Here is a 6,907-nt window from a genome sequence, read left to right on the forward strand (position 1 = left end):
CAAGAGGCAAGTAGTAAGGAAGAGGGACATCCCTGGGGCCAAAGACCATCATCTCTGCTTTGGAAAATGAGACAAATCCAAGTCCACTGGCTCCTGGAAGGTGGCCAGGCCAGACAGAACAAGCCTGGGACAGAAGCTAAAGCATTCAGTAAGTCCCAAAGGGTAAAAGCCTGCCTTCACATCTGGCGCCGATTGGGCTGAGGGAAGAACTTCCGGGGTCAGAAGCTGAGGGTATAAAAGTTTAAATGCCAAAAACATGAGAAAGTTTTAAAATGACCTATACTGCCTCCCTCTTCCTGAGAGAAACATTGTCTGTAGGTTGGTGTATGCTCTATGTTCCTTATATGTTTATATCTAAACTAGAGGCCCGATGTATGAATTCATGCATGGGTGGGGTCTGGCTGGCCCGCCCCAATCAGGCTGATCGGACTGGGCTGGCAGGGGAAAGGACCCCAAGTGGTTGGTGGGCTGGCCCTGCCCCCTGGTCGAACTCAGGGTGAACTTCTGGCCGAGGGGACAATTTGCATATTACCCTTTTATTATATAGGATAGTGCCACAAGTCCAAGATTATAATGTACAGTCTATTTTGTAAACTGCTCTGTCTGCCTGAAATACCATGAAGATGCTTTGATGTTGCTTCTGGCTCAGTCAAAAGTTGTTTACTATAAATGGAAGCCACTCAAACTAAATTCAGTCACAGAGAATTCATTACATGAATCAGGAACCCCTCCTAGAGCCTCGAGGAGAACAGCAGGGACAGGAGGGACCAGCACCTGTGCATGGTGCCATTCCCACCCTCTCTACACTGTCCTCTCTCTGTAGCAGCTGCCCTGCTGGGCTTCTGTGCACAATGGCGACCCATGGTGACCAGCAGCTGCCCTGCTGGGCTTCTGTCATCCACAAATGCATAATGCTAACTTACTAAACTCCCAACCCGAATGCCCAAGGTAGGTGAGCTGGCTGACTCTATCTCATGTGTATACCCTGAGGTCATCAGCCCGGCTGGAGGAAGTGGGAGAGGCAGGAAATTGACCTGCCCGTCCACTAGGAAAATGGACTTACCTACAAGTGCTATTTTCTGTCTCTTCAGAAAGGATGCCATGAAAATAGCCTGTGCCCATCAGGATAGACTAACTGCTTCCTTGCTCACATCCCCATCCGCTGTGGACCAGTGGGGATGGTGCGGCTGAGGGTGAGAGGGCTCTGCTGCTGTTGGTCAGCAGAACATGGCTCCTTCTGCCTGTGGCTCCCTTACGCTACAGGGCATCGGAGTCCTCGACTGGCCCGTCTAAGACAGAGGCGTAGGCCTGTGTGTCCTACAAGTGACCTTTGTAGATGTAGCCCTGGAGGGAAAAAATGACTGTGTGGCGACCCCAGTGTCCCCTTTTGTCTTTTACAGCCTCACCTCCCTTCAGGGCTGTCAGGATCCCTACTCCCTTAAATAACTCCCCTCAAGAAAGGACCTGGAAATTATTCCAATTGATGTAAGGATTATGGATGCGATGGATGACACCTTAAATCACTACACATTTTTTTTCACACGCCCAAGGAAGATGGGCCCCTTTAACATAAATATACGATTTAAGCAAAAAAAAGAAAAAGAAAAAGTGTGGAATTTTAGGCAGCTGGTGAGGTGAGAGTAGGATTACTTGGCTTCCTGAGTTTTCTCAGGCTGCCTTCAATGAGCCAGGTGCTACCTGCCCAGCTCTAAATGAAGTCTAGCCCCATCATGAAAACATACACAACGTTGGGGAAGGAGAAGGAGGGCTGGAAAGAGACATAAAAATTGAAGATAAGCAAAGAACTGGATAACATTCTGGCTAAAGTATGGGAGATGCGCCCTATGTGGTTGAAAGTGTGCTTTCAAGTTTCTGGTGGGAAGACAGCAGAGAGCAGCAGGTGGCAGCAGGTGGGTAAGCTGGCACTGTGGTCAGGTTGCAATTCCCGCTCGCAGAGGACAGTCCAAGCACACAGCCCGCCCAGCCGCCCAGCCCCTGGCCAGGCTGCTCCTGCTGGAGCCACAACTCCGCAGCTTCCCGTTCTCTCTCCGGGCATCTGCCAGGCGTCTTCTCTTTGCCAGGCCCCACTCTCAGGGCCCAGCCCACCCAGCAGCCCCAGCCATTCCCACCAAAGGGGGCAAATAGAACAGCAGGAAGAGCTTCCCACGTCCTAGGTCTTGGGATGTTCTCCCAACGGCCTCTCCAGATCTTCTGGGAAATTCCTGACACAAGCCCAACGGGGATTCCCTGTGATGAGCCGTAAAAATCCATTAGCGTAATTAGATCGGACACACTATGATGTCATTACATCTCCTCCTCTGTCGGCTCCCTCCATTAATAAGCGCACTCTAGAATTACAGCTGCCTGGTCCTGTCTCCCTGGGCCTGAATCCGTTCCTGTGGGCGGAGGGGACAGGAGAGAGTAGGGTGGTTAGTGACTTCGCACTGACTTCCCAGAGTCTCTGCACCCCCTCTCTCTGCACCTGCACATCCCAGCCCTGCTGGGCCTCAGGGGGCAGCCTGCCTGGCACCAGCTCTGCTGCCCACTGGGTTGGGAACCCACACGGATCTCCCGGGAGAGATCATGGAAAGGCCTGGAAGAGGCCCGAGGAGAATCGGCCCAGCCAGCATCAGGAGAGGGGGTGGGGCAGCAAGCACCATGGTGCAGCGTCTAGAGACCTGAGCCATGGCACAGTAACGGTGGAGACAGACTTCTGGCTAAACCACGGACGGCAGACTCAGGAAAAGTTAGAACCAAAGGAACTTCAGACACCATCTGGTTTCCTTTGTTCACAGAAAATTATAGATGGGCCTCTGTTATTCAAAGCCCATTTCAATGGCAACTCGTCGGTGCCCCCAAACATCAGGACTCTCTCTCTTCAAATACCGGACCAAGAACATTCTTCATGCGTGTGAGCTCTCAGCAGTGGGACAGGAGAGAAGGGGGAAAAGGGGAAGGTGCCTTCTCCAGGCCAAGCTTCTGAGATGCATCCGTACCCCACCCCCGCCCCCACCCCCGCCTTGCTGGATTCCCTCTTCCGCCCTCTAGTGGTGGAGGCAGCAGCCCTTCCCCAATCAAAGAGCCGCGATGGGAAGGCTGGAGTTCCTGCAGCGCCCTGGGATGGGATGCCATCTGCTGCCCAGAAACGATCGGGCTGTCACGTGAGCAGCAAGCAGACTTCTATTGTACGAAGCCCTGAAATTGCGAGCAGCTCCTGCCATCTTCCCTACCATCGCTGCAACCCAACCAAAGCTGGGAATAGCCAGAACTCCGCTGCCGGAAGGCAGCATGGGCCCAGGAGCCAATCCCTGGGTTAGGGTTTCATTCTAGCATCAGCTCTGCCATAACCAGCCCTGTGGCCCCAGCCGTCACGGGGCTTCCCCTAAGAAAGAGGGGCTGCTCTGGGAAGCACGCCCCCCCGCTCTTGGGGGCTCTGAGCAGCACCTCATGGCTGAGCTGCATGGGCCTCTACCTCACAGAACTGTCTCCCCTTTACCTGCTGGTAGCTGTGGCTTCCAAGTGAGACTTCTGTCTGCAGAAATGAGCCCCTGTGGAGGGAGCTGATAAGCACAGAGGTCGAAGCCCCTGCTCCCAGGGAACCTCTGAGGACCTAGATTTCTGCCCGGACCACTCAGATGCTTTCCTCTCTCCCTTGAGCCCACTCACTCCTGCTTCTCAGTCGGTCTCAGCTCAGAGCCAAAGTGCAAATGTGCCTTCTCTGGAAACCGGTGGCAGCCTGTCCCTACCCATCACCCTGAGCCTGTCTCTCGGGGACTCTGGGGACTCGAGCATGGAGACAGCAAAGACACCAACACGCACAGAGGCCAGGGACCAAGGGGATAGGCCTCGTCCTGGGCCTTCCGTGCATTGCTCCATGGAACCCTCACCGCAGCCCCATGAGATAGACACGATTCCCCTTTGTGCGGGCAACAGAACCGAGGCTCCGTGAGATGCACCACTCGCCGAGGTCACTGCGCTCCAGAGAGTCCAACCTGGGATCATCCCACTCCAAAGCCTTTGACTCCAACCCTGGCCATGCCCACTGTGCTCTTCCAGGGTCACGTGGGGAGAACCGGTGTCCTCTCTCTGCCCCCTCATCGCATTGCCCATGGCCCCGAACATCGGGCGGAGCTCCCCTTACCCATCGCTGCGGAAGCGAGGCCCCGGGGCAGGGGAAGGATGGCGCTGGGTGCTGGCGAGGGCCTCCCCAGAGCTCCTTCCGCTCCTGGCCACCCTGGAGGCAGAATGCAGACCCTTCTGTCTTCCGCCCTCCCCACCCTCTGAGGAAGGCTGAGCAGCTCTTCTCACTTAAATTCCATAAACAGCCCTAGCCAGTGTTGCTCAGTGGATAGAGCGTCGGCCTGCAGACTGAAGGGCCCCGTGTTCAATTTTGGTCAAGGGCACATGCCTGGGTTGCAGGCTCAATCCCCAGTAGGGGGCGTGCAGGAGGCAGCCAATCAATGAGTCTCTTTCATCATTGATGTTTTTTTCTCTCTCTCCCCCTCTCCCTTCCTTTCTGAAATCAATAAAAATATAATAAAAAATTAAAAACTATAAAAATTCCATAAATATTCACTATGATGTAAAGTATGTGTGCACAGCAGGTGGGGGGTCAATGGGGGGAAAGGGAGATATCTGTAATACTTTAAACAATCAAGATACATTTTTTTAAAAAAACAAAAACAAAAATAAAGTCTATGTACACAGTTTTACATCCTGGCATGAAGCCATTTAAAATAGACCCAAGGAATTCAGGCAAACCACCCTCTGTGATGCTTGCTTGCTTTTTTTTCTCTCTGTTTTTCCCCTTCCCTTCTTTGTATTTTTTTCTCTTTTCCTTTCTTCTTTTCTCCTTTCTTTCCACTCTTTGTCTCATCTGATATCAGTTTATCTAAGGTGAGGGAGGCTAATTAAAATGGTAACTTTCCCAGCTAAAGAGAATAAAAACCATGTCAACTTCCAAATCACATCACCCACACCCTGTTCTCCTCCAAAAGCAGTGACAAGCCAAGATGAGACTGGGAAGGGGAACCCTGGTCGCCATGGAGAGCGTCACCCCTTATGAAACACGTTCACACGCGCAGACTTATCTGAGCATCACATCCATGGGACAAGCACGGGTCACAGTCACCCTCCCCATTCAGTGCATGAGGAAACTGAGTCAAATGTACGACATGAATTTCTTCCGAGAGTGAGACCTCGGTGGGGTCTGGGGGTGATTTCCTGAGGACCTTCTGGGTCCCAGGCTCCCGGAGGCAGGACTTGGTGAGGGGTAACGCCGGCCTGGAACCCAGCCTGCCCAGCCCCCGCCTGCCCGCAGAATCTTCCTCAGCAGGAAAGCTGGCTCAGGACCACTCCTTCCTGCCTTCTCTCCGTAACCCCTCTCCCCACCTTCCCATTTTGTGGACAGAAAGTGAAATTTGAAATCTCCATGTTTCACAATTTCAAGAAAGGCCCAATCTGTGTTTCCTCCCCGTTGTACAGATGGAAAAAATAATGACATAGAAAGTAAGAGGATTTTTCCTAGGATTCTTCCGGGGGTGGAGGGGTGGGGGGGGGGCGGGGTCCTCATCTTGAAAGGACATTCCATTTGCCTCCATGTGTTCAGGCAGGATCCCCTCCCCCCTCCACCCCTCCCCCACCCCCGCATAAAGATTGTGCCCTCTCTCCATCCCCCCAGCTCCTCCTCTGCACACCACACGTCAACAGGCAGGTTCCTTCAAAGTCTGCGGGAAGATCAGAAAGTTAGAGCAGCAAAACCCTTGGACACGTCGTTCAGGGGAGTGGCAGGGGGTGACAGGATGAACTTCAGTTGGGGGCCAGAGACTGACCTCAGCCATGAGCCTGGGCTGGAATCTTACTGTCTGAGATGGGAAAGGGGGGGGGCGGGGGGGGGGGGGAGCGGAGAAAGCCCACCAGGGAGAGCGCTGTCCACTCCTGCCAGGCCCAGTCTCCAGAGCAACAGAGATAGACTGGGAGTTCAATTTCTGTTTGCCCGAGCCAGGGAGAAAATCTAATTAAATATGGTGTCTACGTTTGGAGAAGCCGAGATGGGGCTGGAATATAAAGTGTGTCGGCTCCCCACAGATCACAGGGCAATATTAATAAACCCACAGGAGGGGACAGCCGGATCCCTGGGTGGTATTGATAAAATGCAAAGACAACGCTGGCTGGGCACACGGCATGGCGGTGCTGATGCAAGCCCACGGGGTCGCCTCCCCTCTGGGGCGCCTGAGAGGCCGGTCCTTCCTTTGCCTCCTCCTCTGCCCTCGTGTCTGGGACTGGGTCTCACGTCTGCTCCCCATGAGCATGAGGAGCTCGGCTGAGAAGGCTGAGCCAGGACAGGGAATGAGCGCACGGGAAGAATAATCGAGTCTCCATTCAGCAGAGAACATCTGGTCGGGAGGAAACAACCAAGGCGACACACTCCTTTCTCGGCAGTCCCGCCTCTGAGAAGGGGCACGCCGGCTCCACTGGAGGAAAAGGAAAGTCTTTTTTAAAAAAAATATATTTGTATTGATTTCAGAGAGGAAGGGAGAGGAAGGGAGAGGGAGAGAGAGAGAGAAACATCAATGATGAGAGAGGCTCATTGATTGGCTGCCTCCTGCACGACCTCCTGATTCACAGGAGGCTCAACCACTGAGCCACACTGGCCGGGCGGGACATCCCTTTTCAAAGAACGCAAGAACTTGCTACTGCTTCCTGGCTTCCCTAACTGCCTAAGAACTGTTCCTGGCAGGGCTGGGGTTCGGGGGGGGGGGGCGCTTCTTTTTATTTTGTAATATATATTTATTCTATCAGAGAGGAAGGGAGAGGGAGAGAGAGATAGAAATACCCATGATGAGAGAGAATCATTGATCGGCTGCCTCGTACATGCCCCACACTGGGGACCACACCCGCAACCCAG

Source organism: Myotis yumanensis, unplaced genomic scaffold, assembly GCF_028538775.1.
Source record: "Myotis yumanensis isolate MYYU_CA2020_CCGP unplaced genomic scaffold, mMyoYum1.0.hap1 SCAF_19, whole genome shotgun sequence".
NCBI classification, from domain to species: domain Eukaryota; kingdom Metazoa; phylum Chordata; class Mammalia; order Chiroptera; family Vespertilionidae; genus Myotis; species Myotis yumanensis.